Source organism: Vulpes lagopus, chromosome 15, assembly GCF_018345385.1.
Source record: "Vulpes lagopus strain Blue_001 chromosome 15, ASM1834538v1, whole genome shotgun sequence".
Lineage (NCBI taxonomy): Eukaryota > Metazoa > Chordata > Mammalia > Carnivora > Canidae > Vulpes > Vulpes lagopus.
The window spans coordinates 10,239,390-10,255,510 of NC_054838.1; the positions used below are offsets into that span (position 1 = coordinate 10,239,390).

General features: G+C 46.8%; 1 protein-coding gene across 11 annotated transcripts in view; it reads left to right on the forward strand.

The window, feature by feature from the left end:
- Positions 1-16,121, forward strand: part of PLEKHA7 (pleckstrin homology domain containing A7) — a 223,270-nt gene that overhangs the window by 6,788 nt on the left and 200,361 nt on the right. The gene's annotated exons all lie outside the window — the stretch shown is intronic.

Sequence of the window (16,121 nt, forward strand, 5' to 3'; positions counted from 1 at the left end):
GACAGTCTTCCAGGCCCCCCCTTTATTTCCTGTCTGCCACATTTTTCTCCCCAGAGAAATGTTAAACTTCATGTTAGTGGAATTCGTCTTGTAGAGTGCCAAACTGTTGGTTCATTTATTTGCCCTCTTTCTCATTTGTCATCTTTCTCATTGCCGGGCACAGCAGTTCCAGAAACTTGATTTCAAACCAGAAAGCAACAATTCTGCAAAGAATTTCTGGGAAATGGCAGCTCACATCTATTTGAAATGGAAATGCTGAAACCTCTTGTTGAAGGTTAAGAAAAGCTTCCCCCAGCTTGGCCAGTTTTGGCATAATCCCACACTTTACGTTTCATTTCCTGGTTGTTTTATCAAGAGTGAAAACTGGCTCAGGGATTGAAGTGTTAGGTCCTGTACAAAAGGAACAACAGCGGTGTTGTGCAGAAAGCAGAAGGAAGGATTAGGAGCCGTGATTTGTACCACGCTCTCAAAACCATCCCAGGAAAGATCTGGGAAAACCTCTTTAAGAGAAAGGGTTGCAAGTTGCTCTTAAGGCTGTTTACCCCTGAGTGGGGTGTGCTTCAGAGAAAGGACAGGGGACAGTGGTGAGGAGAGGTGATATGCCCAATTTCCAGTGCTGTGTGTATGAAGAGGGTGTGTGGAGGTTTCACGTGCATTGGTGGAACTCTATTCTCATGATATTTATGGGAGGAAACTTTGGGCTTCTTAAACTAGGGCTTTGGGGGGATCCCTGGGTGGTGCAGCGGTTTAGCGCCTGCCTTTGGCCCAGGGCACGATCCTGGAGACCCGGGATCGAATCCCACATCGGGCTCCCAGTTGCATGGAGCCTGCTTCTCCCTCTGCCTATGTCTCTGCCTCTCTCTCTCTCTCTCTGTGTGTGATTATCATAAATAAATAAAAATAAAAAAAAAATAAAATAAACTAGGGCTTCAGGAAAATGGAGTCTACTTGAGAAAGCACATCAGAATGTGGACTGTTTGGTGATTTAATGAGGTGCTTGCTCCAGTTTTCCCATCTCTTCGGAAGACAGCATGGGTTAGAATCTCTGCTCAGTAAACTGGCATGGTGTCTTAGGTAAATATTGGCAGAGGGAGAAACACGGAGGAATATGGTTTTATTTGCCTGTTGCTTTTAAATGGCTGTCAAAACATTTGTTCCCAATTTTCTGAAATGACAAGTGTTTGGGGTTAATGTTTTATTGTTTACAGAGTGCTTCACGAACATTATCTGGTTGGAGGCTCACAGTTATTGCATTTTTTAGTGCAGAAAAGTGGGCTCAGAGCGATTAAGTGACTTCGTAAAGCCTCACGCTGTGTTAGTTCAGCCTCTTCAGAGTGCGGAGAAGAGGTGGACATGTGTTGTCTCAGGCCCGGGATTCTCAGACTTTGCAACCACAGCTGAGTGTCAGAAGAGGATGAAGGCGAACTTGCCTGGGAGATTGGATGGTAGGAAACGTCATCAAAATGTGGGTACTACCCAAAAATTCATGTAGACTTTACCCTCAGTTTAACTTATTATAAAATCTCTTTCCATATCTTCCATTAAGATCAGTGCTTTGGCAGGATGTATCATGTTCATTGTATGGCTTTGTGTTTTCCTGAACAGAAACATGTATTCCCAGGACACCAATTCCCCTTTTCATTTTTTTTTTTTTAAGGATTTTATTTATTCATGAGAGACACACAGAGAGAGAGAGAGAGAGAAAGGCAGAGACACAGGCAGAGGGAGAAGCAGGCTCCACTCAGGGAGCCTGATGTGGGATTCGATCCTGGGACTCCAGAATCATGCCCTGGACTGAGGGCAGGCACTAAACCGCTGAGCCACCCAGGGATCCCTCCCCTGTTCATTTTAAGGGACAGGGGAGTGTGGGGACTGCTCATTGGCCTTCTAGCCTCTCTGGGCCATGCATCTCCAAAGGGGGATGTATAGGCCCTGAGGAAGACATTAGCAGCTATTGTGACTTTGGGTCATTTTTTGCCTGGACTGAGTTGTGTCAGACTTCCTCTCTGTCTCCCATCCAGCCTACTCTGGGTCACTTGGATGCTGGCTGGGTTTTTCTGGAAGCCAGAGCATAGCCAGGCAACTTTATCATGCAGAAAAATGTATAGGTACTGTGTATGTGGTGGTAGTGTGTGTGTGTGGAGGTGGTGTAGGAGCATTGGCTCTGGATTTCCAGCTTCTGACTCCAGTTCCACCAGTTATAGCTCCTTGTCCTTGGTAGGTTACCTACTCCCTTTAAGCCTTGCATCCTCACCAATGAAATGGGGATCAATGGGATTACATGAATTATTTAATGGAAAATGTGCCAAGAAAGTGCTAGTACCAATGCCCAGTAAATGTGAGTTTCTTTTGTACAACCACACAACTACGAGATGGGGTGGAAATGTGAATTCTGAATCCCAATTGCGTTCAACTGCTGCTGGAGAAATCTGGTACCCTCGAACTGGGGGTGCCTGGGTCAGGAGCATGCAAACTGTAGGACTCAACTCAGGATTTGGACCAATAAAAACTATAACCATTATGGTTATTAGAAGGATGTCCTCATTCTTGGGAGATACTGAAGTATCAGCTCTCAAAAGGTTGAGAGAAAACTCTGTGTGTGTGTGTGTGTGTGTGTGTGTGTGTGTGTGTGTGTGTTTTCAAGGGAGCAGATGATAGAGCAGATGGAGCAACGTGTTAACCATGGGTGAGGCTGGGTGAGGGGTGCTGTTCTTGCACTTTTTCACTAAGTTTAAAATGATTTCCAAATTAAAAATTAAAAAAACAACACTAACCTTGACCATCAGGGCTATGCTGTCCCAAGGCCACAGTACCTTGTCCAGGCTGCAGGGACCTAGGGACCAAGAGCCCAGGGTAATGAGGTGTGAAAACACTCCTGAGTTGGCTGTTTCCTGGGCATTTAGAAGGCTGCACAGATGTCTGCTCTTTAATCTGGGTAGCCACCTGGTTATCGGCTCTGACTGCTGAAGGACAGACTTATGGTCTGGTACTGCCTGGGCCACAGATGTCAATAGTAATAATCTTCATGGTACTCTATAGTTGAAAAACACATACATTCCTTTTAGAGGCAGGTATTCTTATTATCTTATTAGCTTCATTTTACAGATCAAGCAGTGGAGGCTGGGGGGAGGGACAGGGGTTAAAAGATCTAACTGATGCCAGAGCATCAGTAGGGGAGCTGGAACTTAGAACCTGAGTCATCTTGGCTCCACATTTGTGCACTGTTTCTACCATGGTGTCTTCTGACTCCCATCGCCACTCCCTCTATACTGAATCCTCCCCCCAAATTGGTCTTCTGTACTTTCCCTGACGACCCTTTGGGCCTCCTTCAGAAAGTCTCCTGCAGGGTAGATGAGTGATGGGTGGATTGGATGGTCCCTAGGCAGGACAGGGGGCAGGTCCCTGGTGCTCTGGGAGAGTGCCCCCCCCTCCCCGTACCATGTCAGCTGACCACAGCTTAGGGGCTGATGAGCCTCTTAAGCCTGCTTAGAGCCAGGCCGTCTCTTTCAGCTTCTGCCAGAAGAGTGTTTCCAGCGTCACGGCCAGTGTTCTCAGGGTTTCTTAGGGGCTTTTTCTGCCAAGGTTGAGCCCTCACCCTCTCGAGGTCTGACAGTTTGGAGTTAGCATGCAGTCTCTTTTAGAGGCTGCTGGCTGCCTGGAACAGTCAGCAGTGCAGGTGGGGTGCAGTGCGCTCAGGGGTGGAGGAGGCAAAGGGCCCATTCAAGCCCTCTACCCAGGCCCCTGGCTGCACAACCTCCAGTGTTCTCTCCCCCTGGTAAAGTGGGAGGTGAGACAGTCTCCTTCCCAGGAGGAGTAGAGCCAGAGCAACGTTGTAGGTTAGTGCAGTCACCTTTGCAATGATCATATCCTCTTTACTTACAAACTGTGTTGTCTGTGGATGTCCACAGATGGAACCAGTGGGCCACCTTGAAGAGTGGTGAACACCTTATTGGAGGGGCAGTTAAATGAGAGGCTTTTGTTCCAGGATTCATCTGTTGGGTCACCAGACTCTGATGAAGCATATGCTATATGCCAGTTTCCACACTGGGTGCTGTGAAGAGAAATAGCTAACATCATCTCTGCCCTTCAGCCGTGCCCAGTCCAGGAGGAGAGAGGGACACTAGACAATTTCAGTATAGGTGACTGGGGGCCCTGAGGACAGGCCCTAGGGAGCTTCAGAGGTTGAATGGGAGAAAGGCCAGGCAGCCATGGGGCAGAGCAATGGGCAGCCCAAGGCAAGAGAGGCCATTGGAGGAAATTAGGAACTAGGGGCTGTGGGCAAAGGTAAAGTATGTATATGCTTGTCTGTGTCTTGAAGAGCCCGGTGCTGAGTTGAGGCATAGGGATTGGTTCTGGATAATACTCTTCACTAGTAGCTGGGCTTCAGGAGAGTGGTGTAATTGGGGATATTGTCCTATGGGTTCCCCGACTCCCGTGTCTGAGGGGTGATGCTGCTTGGGGGTTATAAAACATGAATTCTGGAGTCTGAGTACCAGGGTTGAGGTCTTGGCTCTGCAGCCAGCTTAGACAGGTCACTTAAGCCTCTGTCTTCAGAGGTTTCTTCATCTGTAGAATGGGGACAATGACTGTACTTTTGACTTAAGGATAGTGCCTGGCAAATCGCACTTGCTGTGTAAGAATTAACTATTATTATTACTACTCCTAGAAAGGAAGCCTGTTTCTGTGGTGAAGTGTGGCACAGTCAGCAGAGAGCTGTGGTTCATTGTTTTTGGGGAAATCTCCTAAGATAAGGCTAGCAGGAGAGAGAAGTGTGTTTTCTTGTTGAGACTTGTCTTCAAAAAGAAGCTGAGCACTAAATCGTTGGTGCCTAAATATGAAAGAAATGATTCTTCATCTTTGAAGCCCTGTGTGGATGTGTCCAACTAGCGAGAAAATGAATAGGTGCCTTGGGCTTATGATCAACACATTTTCCAAATGGGCAGTTTTGATCTATTCCTCTTTCATCCTCCAGCCCCACCTCCTGGTGAGACGGTTCCGTGGTGTTAGTATTAGTGTTTGCATTGCCTGGCAAGGCATCTAGCTTTTTCTTTGGAGGTAATGAACCCTGGTACCTATGCCAGAGCACTTGACGAAGGAGTAGTGAGGCAGACACGAAGTAGTGACTGTTCTGAAATGCTGAGTCAAAACTTTCAGGGCTTGGGACAGGGAATCAGCATTATTACAAGTTCCACGAGTGATTCTATGGACACGGGAAGTGAAAACATCTCAGAGCTTCAGCTTCCCCACAATAATGGTATTGTGCGGTAATAATAATGCTACTTTCCTTCCTGGTGTTGTTGAGAATTTATTGAGAATCTGATATGGTGGCCTGTCTGCAGCTCCTTTCGGCACATGGTAGGTGCTCAGGCATTTGCGAGCCTTTTCATTTACAGGAGGCCCTCTGTTGGAACTGATTGGATGAAGCAGTGGGAAGGGCCTTGAGAAAGTGTCAGTAGGCACTGCTGTCCGTTAATGCCCACCCTGTTAGCCAGAGTAGACCCCGGGCCCCTGGTGGGCCTCTGGTTTCCTCCATGGAGGTTGGGAATGTGATGATGTTCCCTCTGCCTGGATGATGCTGGCAGTCCTAGAGGTAGGTAGTAAGGCTGGTCTTGTGGGTGACCACTTTGTAGGGACTATCATCTGCTTAGGTCTCAGAACCCCATGACCACTTAGAGATCCTTCTGAGGGCAGAGGAAGGCCTGGAATAAGGGGTGTGTTGTTCTGAGTGATTGACATTGAAAGCCAGAGCCGGCAAGGAGGCTGCAATTAAATTGAGAAATTGGAATGTTACCCTGCGTGGGAGAATAGATGCTCCAGCAGACAGTGGTGATGATGAGGAAGTCGTACAGGTGTCTGGTGTTGCAGTCTTCCCTGAGCTGGTCCTGGGGGAGATGGAGCAGGGACAGGATGGTGACTCAGTGCCAGGAATAGCTCGCCAGCATCCTGGGAACAGTGTCAGGCACAGAGCCAATCCTCAGCCAAATTGGTGTGGGTTAGTTTATCTGACATTTGGCATAACCTTTTTGACACTGGCCGACGTACAAAGAGAGAGTTGATTGGCGCTGAGAGCAAATTGAGGTTGTAAGTTGACCGCAAAGTCTGTGGTCAGGGTTCCTACCAGGGGAAAAGGTTTTCTTCCTTGCTCATGAAATTGTTGGGAGAGATTTTTTTTTTTTCTCAACACATTCTGACCTGGGCATTTAAAGAAATAGATGAATGCTGTGAGGCTAAATATCTATAATCACTGCACCCATTAATGCATTTCTAAATGGAATTGGTGGTACCTGAAATTACATCCATTTACCAAGGCTTGAATAATTACATTTTTTTAGCCCCGGTGTGTGGGTGGGAGCTGGAGAGTGCTCAGTTGGCTTCTCTCAGCCCTCCTCACCTGAAAATGCATAGATGTGTTTGTGTGTTTGGTACCAGATGGTTTATAAAACTCAGTGGGGGTATTAATTCTTTGGGGGAGAGGAAAGTAATTGGCTTCCTATTCTGTGAATAGATAGATATTTAAATTAGAACCCAAAGAACACACTTTTTATTTCAAAAGCTCCATGTGTCTGAGGAGCCCAGTGATTTAAGATGTAATAACTGTGTTGTGTGATGATCTTGCTGGGCCTTTTTAGGCTGCTCCTTGAGGCTGGGAGGACTGGTTGGTGCTGATTGTCTTCTTGAGTCCCTGGAAAGGTTTGAGAATTTGCTTTTTTCTTTAAGGTCTGTATTGGATTTGGCTTGGTTTTGGGGTTCAGTAAGGTGAGCGCTAGGGCAGAGGGACTGTCACACTGAGAAGCCAGTTGCTTTTGTTGCGTCTATATTTGCTTGTTTTACAAATGTTTATCTAGTGCTCACCATATGCATTGTTTTAAGGGCTTAACAGACAGGGGTTCATTTAATACTACTTGAGGTAGGTACTTATCTGATTCTTATTTTTACATATGAGGAAGATGAGGCACAGGCAAATTAGGGAGCTTGCAGTACAGGTGTAAGGTGGCAGGGCAGGGATCATCCCCAGCTGTCCTTAATTGGGGGGTCCTCCCATGGTCCCTTTAAGCCCTGCTTGGCCTGTTTCACCATGCTCCATGGTAGATAGGGAAACTATAGGGTTGTGATTGAGCACACAGGTTTGGCAGCCCAACTTTGTGGCTGTGGAACTCAGGCGAGTCATTTAACCTCTGAACAAAATGGGGCAAATGCTGGTATCTGCCCCATGGGTCTTTTGTAGTGGTTAAATGAGAGTAATACAGACATTCCCTGACTTACAGTAGTTCAACTTAATGATTTTTTGACATTCCCATTATGGGAAAGAGATTTGCATATCATAGATAGACACCATACTTTGAATTTTGAGTTTTGCTCTTTTCCCAGGCTAGCAATAGGTGTTGCGACACTGGCAATGCTGGGCAGCAGCAGTGAACAGAGCTCTCAGTCAGCCATGAGATCATGAGGGTAAACAACTGATAGACTTACAACCATTCTGTACTCATACTATTATTGTGGGTTTTTTTTTCCTTTTGGTACAGTATCCAATATGTTACATGAGATTTCCAACATTTTATTATAGGCTTTGTGTCAGATGATTTTGCCCAATTGTAGGCTCACCTAAGTACATGTAAGGTAGGCTCCCTAAGTTATGGCATTGGATAGGTGAGGTATATTTTTGTTTTTTGAAGAATTTGTTTATTTATTCATAAGAGACACATACAGAGAGGCAGAGACATAGGTGGAGGGAGAAGTGGGCTACATGCAGGGAGCCCAATGTGGGACTTGATCCCAGGATCCAGGAATCACGCCCTGAGCTAGAGGCAGACTCTCAGCCACTGAGCCACCCAGGCATCTCTGACTTCAATATTTTCAATTTACAATGAGTTTGTCAGGATATAAACCACATTGTAGATTGAGGAAGTATGGACATGTAAAATACTCAGTCCCCAGGGCATAGTATATTTAGTAAATTTTAGCAAATATTTCCATGAATGTTTTTTTCCGTAATAGCTGATTGGTCCAAGCATATTTGGGTAATTCCTTGACTTATATCCCACAGTGACTCTTATCTTCTGATATATACAGAGGGTACTTGTGTATACTGTCCAGCTCAGATTCTCAGTTACGGGCATTTTGTGATACAGGGCATTGAACATCCTGATGCATTTTGTGGAGTGTTAAAAATGTCAAACTGTACTTGCTGTTTTTAACCACAGCTGTACCCTAATTATGACCTTGGCTGTTACAGCTGAAAGGGTTAGGCAATTTGAATATAGTAAACATATCTGACACAAGCTCTGGCTTGCGTTCCCTGGGTGAGGGGAGAAATAGCTCTGGTGATAATGGAAAAGTGAAGAGGGGAGGCCAGATTCAGTTTAGCATTTGTGTATCCATTTTTGCCATGTACTGGCACCATATTTGTTGCACTCTGTGGGATGTCAGGGAGCCCAGGGATCTGGTGAAGCAAGATGTCTGCACAGCTGCAGGTGACAGGATGGTCAAATAGTGTGTGACCAAGTGGTAGGTAAGTAGTATAGGTGCAGCACGGAGAGGAATGTCCAGGAGGAAACAATTCAGGGGTTGGAGGAGTCAGGGAAGACTTGGGGGCTTTATGAATTGGGATTGAGTGGGGACAAGACATGGAGCAGATGTTTCAGAGGGACTAGCATTCATCATTCAGGGGTCTCTTCATTTAGCAGACTTTACCTGAACACCCTGTGTGTACCAAGCATTGTCCTGGGCACTGGATAGCAAAATGAGTAGGGCAGAGTGGAGAACATAATACCGAGAGGCAGAATGACCCAGTGTCGGGAGCATGGTGTGGCACTGGATTGCCTGGGTTTGAATCCCTGCCCTGCCACTTACTAGCTTGTGAATTCTGAGCAGGTTAGATAATCTGGAGCATCGGTTTCCTCATCTGTAAGATGGAGGTAATAATAATTGTGCCGGAGATGAAATGAGTTCATATAAAGTATCAGAATAGCCTTGAATACATCCTATGTGTTGGTCATTATTATCTCTAGAAGGTGACCTCCATGAGGGCAGGATTTTCTCTCTCTTTTGTGTTCCCTGCTAGGTTGCTGGCTCCCAGAAGGTATCTGGTACATAGTAAGCACTCAGTTAGTGAATCAGAGTGCCATGGCTGTCCTTCAGGAACCTGGGAGCCTGATCTCCGGTGGGGACACAGACAAGGAACAGCTAGATGATACTGTGCGAATGATTTGATAAGGAGAGCTTGGGGATTGGAAGAATAGAGAGGAGAGCTGGCCAGGGATGGCTTTCTGGTGGGCGAGGGGAGGCTGAAAAGCAGGGATTTGTCGGATGACAAGAGGAAATTTGACTTTTCAAGGGAGGGGTAGCAGCCTGGGCAGAGCTGTAAGAACACAACACTTTCAAGATGTTGTGAGAAGAGGAAGGAGGTGCAGAAAAGCGCTGCTCAGAGGAGCTGGGGCTCGGTCCTGGGGGCAGTGCAGATCCAGGGCATGAGGAGGGGTGTGGCCAGGGCCCCACCAGGGTTGTGGGGGAGGAGGAGAGGATATACTGAGGTGCTAGGCATCTGCAGGGCTGGAGCCTGATGAGGGATCCCACCCAGCAGGTGAGGGGTTGGCCTCTAAAGGAGGAGAAGCTGGGTAACCCATACCGCTGCTTGGCAGCACTCCTGCCTTAAAATAGAAAGAGATGGAGATAAAGAGTGGGTGGTGTGAGTGTCCAAGGGGTGACCTAGTTAAAACCTGACCCCCTGGAAGGGCAAGAGCCGTCCTCACTGTCGCCCTGCTTACCTGGGCTCTCCTCGGCTCTGGGCGATGCATACAAGTCCTGTGGCAGGTGACCTTGGCCCTACCCCGCTTACAGGAAGTCTGGTTTCCAGGCTGTGTACTCAGTGCCTCTAGGGGAAAGGGGGTACGTGAATAAGGGAGAGGCGGGGGGGTGGGGTGGGAGAAGTCAAGTTAATGGAACCTATGTATTTAGCAATTCCAATTGAAGGAGATTTTGAGGAAAAACTCTTTATATTTAGGTATCAGTTCCCCACGGAGTATCCTAATTCCTTAAGGACTTAATTATCGACAGATAATAACACCCTTCCCCTCCCTTGTTACCCCACCCTGGCTTCTGACTTCCTTAAATACCCCCAGAGATAGGGAAGAGTAAAAGTGGAGGCTTTCACTTTCTCAGGCCCTCTCCCTCATTTTTCTTTGGACTGATTTCTCTGAGGCCTTCAGGAATTATTTCTATAGCTGGTCATTTCCATGCAGGATCTGCCAAAGGTCCTCATGCAGGACTTTATAAACTTTACCTGGGGTTGTGAGTCTGACACACCGTGAAGATGGCATGTACAGGCGTGTGAAGTGGAGTCCTCTGACCATTGTGCCTGGGGATGTTTTTCTGGCTTGCAATCTAGTGTTGGCGGGGGTGCCTTGTGCTTGTTTCTGTAATCTCTATCCACCACGTATTCAGCACCTACTGTGTGCTTGCTAGGCCTTCACGATGGCTCTGTGAATCTGGTGTCACCAGCAGGGAGAGCCCCTGGGAATGAGAGAGCAGAAGCTGCCACAGAGGACCCAATGGTGATGATTGTTTCTAGTGAGCTTGAGCCATGTTTAAGAGGGCCAGGAAGTTTTGCTTGTCTGTGGGAATGGGCTCCTGGTACTGGGCCTGACAGGAGGGAAGAGTGTGAGCTGAGTGTAATGCCTTGGCTTCCTCTCATAGTGGGCAGGTGGGAAGGGTGGACAGAGTTGGTGATGGCATAGAAGAGATTCAATAGGATCAGCTCAAATAGGGCCCCCTGGGTGGCTCAGTGGTTGAGTATCTGCCTTTGGCTCAGGTCGTGATCCTGGGGTCAAGGTCTGCATCAGGCTCCCCACAAGGAGCCTGCTTCTCCCTCTTCTTGTGTCTCTGTCTGTCTCTCATGAATAAATAAATAAAGTATTTAAAAAAAAAATCAGGGATCCCTGGGTGGCTCAGTAGTTTGGCGCCTGTGTTCAGCCCAGGGCGTGATCCTGGAGTCCCAGGATCGAGTCCCACATCAGGCTCCCTGCATGGAGCCTGCTTCTCCCTCTGCCTGTGTCTCTGCCTCTCCTCTCTCTCTCTCTCTGTCTCTCATGAATAAATAAATAAAATTTTTTTAAAAAATAAAAGAATACCAGATCAAACATCACCACACTTTTCACACATCATTTGCTTTAACCTTCATGGTATACCTAAAAGGTGTTCTTCCTCCCATTTTATAGATGAGGATGCAGAGGCCCAGGGAAATTATACATCCAAAGTCACACACCTAGGAGTGGTTGGTGTATTCTGATTCACTTGTAGGCCACCTCAGGTAGTATGTTAAGATTTTCATTTGCACATGTGGCTCTGAGACCCAGGCTCAAATGACTTACCCAGAGTCACACAGTGGAAGGTAGTGGCACTGGGCCTGGGACTCAGATCACCGAGCTCCCTCACTGGCTTCCTTGTAAAGGAGCTCTTCCACCTTTCAAAGGCAGGAGCAGTTTGCCCATGAGCCACCCAACCCTTCAGAGGTGGGGGGAGAAGGATGGTGAGTCCTGCAGGGAGAGGCCCCTCCTGGCTTCTGCTTTCTCTTCACACCCAAACCCAGAGTCACATGCCTTCCTGCCTGCAGCTCTGCAGTGATGCACTTTCCATACTTGTATGTCTGGCTGGGGCTCTGGAGACCTAATTCAGCTTGTCTTTTGGTTTACTCAGTACAAGCAGCCAGTAATGCCCAGGACTACTTGGCATCAGGCACATTTCCAGGGAACTTTTATTTTTTTTATTTTTTATTTTTTTAATTTTAATTTTAATTTTTTAATTAATTTTTATTGGTGTTCAATTTACCAACATACAGAAAAACACCCAGTGCTCATCCCGTCAAGTGTCCGCCTCAGTGCCCGTCACCCATTCCCCTCCAACACCCGCCCTCCTCCCCTTCCACCACCCCTAGTTTGTTTCCCCGAGTTAGGAGTCTTTATGTTCTGTCTCCCTTTCCAGGGAACTTTTAAAACCCTGCCATCTCTCCTTTGAAATATATCTGGAATCAGATTGTACCTCTGACCTGCGACCACCTTAGCCCACGCTATTGTCATCTGTTGCCCGGACTGTTGCAATACCCTCCTAACTAGTCCCTGAGCTTCTCTTCCCCTCCCCCAGGACAACAGCTAGAGATTGTTCTACAGTGGAATTTGGATTATGTCACCTCTCTTAAACCACCTAAGGGCTCCCATCTCACACACAGCAGAATCCTAGGTCCTCATAGCAGCCCTTGAGGCTCTGTGTCATCTGTTCCCACCCCCTTTACCCCTCCGACCTCATTTCTTCTCTCTCTGCCTGCCGCTCTGCTCTAGCCATGTTGGCCTCCTTGCCGTTCTTCCAACACGTGAACACAACAAGCCTTTGGGCCTTTGCACTCACTGTGCTCTTTATCTGGAATGGTCCACTGCTTCCTCACTTCCTTCAGGTCACATGTCACCTTTTTAGGGTGGCCTTTCCGGACTCCTCTCCCCTGGCACTTTATCTTCCTTTAACTTTCCTCTCTTTTTCTTTAGAGTTCTCAGCCAATCCAGATACAGTAGGCTTTATTTTTATTTTTATTTTTATTTATTTTATATTATTTTTTTAAAGATTTTATTTATTCATGAGAGACACACAGAGAGAGGTAGAGGAGACATAGGCAGAAAGAGAAGCAGACTCCACACAGGGAGCCTGATGTGGGACTCGATCCGGGAGCCAAAGGCAGATGCTCAAGTGCTGAGCCACCCAGGCGTCCCCAGATACATTATATTTTAATTTGTTTGTCTCTCCCACTAGAATTTAATGTCTGTGAAGACACAGAGAGTGCCTGTTGCTCAAGACGGTACCTCTAGTGTCTAAAATAGTGGTTGCAACAAGTAGCTGTTTAGAAAATAATTTTTTAGCTTTATTGAGCTATGATTCACAAAGGTTCTTGAATATATTTAAGATGTACCACCTGATGTTTTGAGATATATATATATATATATAATCACAATTGAGATAGTTAACACATGCGTAACTTCTTGTGGTTACTTTTTCGGTGTATGGTGAGAGAAGATAATTGTTGAATGAATTTATTAAATGGTTCGGTGAACGCTGTGCTATTCTGTCTTGGGACTCTGGCCGAGAAGCTTTTTAGCCACTGAGCGGTGCCTCTATACCCAAGGGAACTGTAGCCCGAGAGGTAGAGGGATGGGCCTTGGGTACCCTGGCTTCGGTGTCCCCAAAGACTACTCTCTAGTTTGGGAAATCATATGGTATTCTTATTTATCTCCATACTGGCCTCCAGTCACTCCCTCTGGGGAATTTTTTTTTTAGATTTTATTTATTTATTCATAGAGATAGGGACAAAGAGAGAGAGAGAAAGAGGCAGAGACACAGGCAGAGGGAGAAGCAGGTTCCATGCAGGGAGACGGATGTGGGACTTGATCCTGGGTCTCCAGGATCACACCCCGGGCTGCAGGCAGCGCTAAACCGCTGTGCCACCGGGGCTGCCCGAATTTTTGAAAATCAATATATTCTATCATGCTTATCTACAGTGACCACAGCAAATTAAAACGTGTTGGCTTACCGGCTAACCCTCAGAAGCATTTAAATGCCAACTGAGTTCTCAAAGCCATACAGATCCTCTTGGTGGCCAGAGGAGATACCATCCCATACCTCAAGGTTCTCCCTGTAGAGTTGGATTTGAGCCGTGCCCAGGACAACAGTGTGATTCAGAGCTGAGGGTGTAATAAACTGGAAGGAAAGAAATCAAGGTTGAGTGGACACCTATTGTGCGCCATACACAGGCATGATAGTTATGTAGTTATCTCACTGAACCTTGAGGTTCACAATTCCATGCTCATTTGATGGGATGAGGAAATTAAGGCTCAGAAGTGATGCGACCAAGACTCTCACTGACTTCAGAGCCTTAGGAGTAATTGGGAAAAGCTCTAAAGGGAAAATCACAACCAGACTGTGAAGGACCATTAGTATTTGGGTCATGGGGACAGTGTGGCATCAGCAGTGGCACAGATGATGAGACAAGAGTGCTCTATCAGGTGTGGCTTGGATGGTTTTGAGGCAGCCTGCTGAATATGAATATGTGTCTTTCTTTTTCTTATTATTAATTACCTGGGAACTGGGAGAGAATATTTTTAATGAAGCCCCCAGAGAGGTGGGGCTAGGGAAACCTGGCATCAGCCCTTCCCCACATACGACCTATGCATCTTGGGGTTCCCAGGGACCATCCCAGACAATGCTCACCTGACTACGTGCAGCTCAGCCTGGCTCCCAAAGGAGATTGGAGCAAACCTTACCAGTGCTGGAGGTCTTGTGGTTGGGGAAGGTAGGACACTGCCATGTCCTGGGTGGGGACTCCCCCCAAAAAAGAACTAGGGACTGTGACACGAGCTTCCCTGTCTGGGTGTGGGGGGTAGTGCTGATTCAGAATAGTAAGCCCTTATGAAGTAAATGCTTCTTGCCACCCAGCTTGTACTGGTGGGGTTGGAACTGCTAAGAGGGCAAAAGAGGTGCCTGTCTTGATATCAGTTTAATTAACTTGTTCATACAGTTGTTTGCTTATCAGCATTTATTAGCTCCTATTCTGTACCAGATGGCACCATACCAGATTCTGAGGCTACAAAGACAAGGATGTCTTCAAGGAATTCATAGTCTAGCATAGGGAGAAACAGGCCAAAGATAATGTTCAGTGGGTAAGGTCTGTGGGACAAGAAAACAGCCTGGGGCTGTTGCATGGTGCCTGAGGCCACAAGGCTTTGGGTTGGCCAACTTGGGTTTGACTCTTAACCACTTACCATCTACTACCAACAGACCTTGGCCTGTTCTTGGTCTGGGCTGGGTGCTTACATACTTTGTCTCATTTATTCCTCAACTCAGCCTAGTGAGAAAAAATTTTTCCCCATTTTGTATTTGAGGAAACTAAAACTTGGAGAGAACGAATACTTTGTTAGAGTCGCTCGGTAAATAAATAGCAGGACTAAGATTCCAACCCAAGTCTGACTCCAAAGTTCCTGTACTTTCTGCTCTAACCGGCTGAGGAGAATGAGTTTTGTTCATGCTCCTGCATGGCTGGTGCCCTCTAGGAGATGCAGCTCTGGGAAAAAGTTGTTTACTGACCATAAACTCCGTAGTTGTTGACAGAATGATGTGACCATCCAGAATGCTAGTTTTGTTGTAGGCCACTTTAATGAAAAGTATAGTGCTCACAACATGGTAGGTGATGGTGCTGCTCTGCCCTTGGAGATCACAGGTAGAGTATGGGGGTCCATTCTAGGATCACCTTTTTAAGAGGGATATGACTCCTTGAAGTCCTTCTGAGGGAATGACTGTAATGGGCACTGGAAACGTCATCTCCTGAGGAACAGCCAAGGAAACTGTGGGGATTTCATGCGGGGAAGAGGAGACACACAAGGAGATGAGGGCTGGTCTCAAATATCTGAAGGGCTGTCACATAGAAGAATCTTATTATCTGGGAGAGCAATAGGGAGAAAGTTTTTAATTTTTTTTGTAAAGATTTTATTTATTCATTCATGAGAGAGAGAGAAAGAGGGGGGCAGAGACACAGGCAGAGGGAGAAGCAGGCTCCATGCAGGGCGCCTGATGCGGAACTCGATCCCAGGACCCTGGGATCACACCCTGAGCGAAAGGCAGACGCTCAACCGCTGAGCCACCCAGGTGTTCCAGGAGAAAGGTTTTTGGCTCTGGGTTTACAATAGAACCTTCTAAAATATTTCAGTATATAGTGAGTGAACTGTCACCAAGGAGCTTGGCCTTCCAAATAATGTCTAGGAAACTTCACCCAGTGGTATTGAGGACTTCTTAGGTGCAGATGCATTAGAGAGTTGACTCCAGGTTTGTGCAGAGCCCTTTGAAATATTTGTGATAAAATAAGCTCCCCATTGCTAGCAATGAGTGGGAGTCCACTACCCATGAGACCTATTGAGTGGAGGAGGCAGGAGAGAATGGAACAGGTGGTAAGAAGGGAGGGATCCAGGAGGCCTTCATGGAATGGTGACATTGGAGTAGGGCCTAGATAATACTTCATTATGTGGGGAGAGGGTCAAAGGCCTAGAGGAGGCACATATAAGTGAGTACAAATGACGTGGAGGGAGAGAGCCAGA